Below are 1,053 nucleotides of genomic sequence, written 5' to 3'. Positions count from 1 at the left end.
TAGGTTTGATAGCCTACCCCTCACCACTTCTTTGTGTTTATTAGTTCCTTTGTACATAAATGCTTTATGAATGACCCTAATTGGAATATTTAAACAGTTTCTGATTGGAAGTCTGGCTAATATATCCCACTGTATATTATTTTTGATAATGCCTTCTCTCTCTTACACAATTGCCTGTTTTTGCCTTTGCCCTCATTTAGGTAAACAGGAGGCTCAGTTGGTGAAATTCTAAAGCACTCTCTTTCCACCTTTGACAGGGCAGTCCCCTTTTTTTGTTTCTGTGCACTGAGATTCTGTATAAGAGTTGATTTGAAATTAGGGGTTGAACAATAAAAAAAGTGAAAATCAGTAACTGCAAGGAAAAAAATTTTTAAAAATTAGAAAGTCTTGAACTCTTTTTAATAGTGTTTAAGGCTTTTTAAAGGTCTGGCAACTGTCTTTATTTTCAGCCCTCATCCTAAGCCTTCTTGGGCTTTTAACTTCCTGGGATCATAAATGTTCTCTCCCATGTCAGTGTCTTAGCATGTATTTTAACAGACATGTTTCACCTAACTAACTCCCACTCATCCTTTAGGCCTTAACCTAATTTTTATCTAAGGGTAGTTTTTTCCCAATTCCCCTTTCTGACCTGCCTCCTACCTGTACACATATTACTGAAATTCCCTTTTAATGGTTTTTATAGCATCCTGTACTTTCCGTTCATAGCATTTATGACTTGAATTGTGTAGTTATTTGTCCAATTATTCAATATCTGCCATCTGTAAGGGGTAACTGTCATTGCTATATTCTCAGTATCTAGCATGCATGCATACATTTATTCAACAAATAAAAGGGAAGGGAGAAGGATTGGAAAATCTGTTTGGAGGAGTGTGATACAGATTTTAGGGCTATTAGAATTCTTTACAGTTTTGAGTGGGGCCATCCCCTTTTAATTTCAGTTGATGAAAAACCAGTGTATCCTCTTTTTAGAGAAATCTTATTTGGTTATGTTCCTCCTCAAGTTTAATGGAACGTTGATTGTTAAATACCCTTGAATCAGTGTACTCAAAAAAA

General features: G+C 35.5%; 1 protein-coding gene across 1 annotated transcript in view; it reads left to right on the top strand.

Moving 5' to 3' along the window:
- Positions 1–1,053, top strand: part of LOC103595929 (abl interactor 1-like) — a gene marked incomplete at its 3' end in the record, with an annotated part of 75,796 nt that overhangs the window by 52,674 nt on the left and 22,069 nt on the right. The window lies entirely within an intron of this gene.

Source organism: Galeopterus variegatus, unplaced genomic scaffold (genome assembly GCF_000696425.1).
Source record: "Galeopterus variegatus unplaced genomic scaffold, G_variegatus-3.0.2 Scaffold1890, whole genome shotgun sequence".
Lineage (NCBI taxonomy): Eukaryota > Metazoa > Chordata > Mammalia > Dermoptera > Cynocephalidae > Galeopterus > Galeopterus variegatus.
This window is presented reverse-complemented; position numbering and strand designations above follow the sequence as displayed.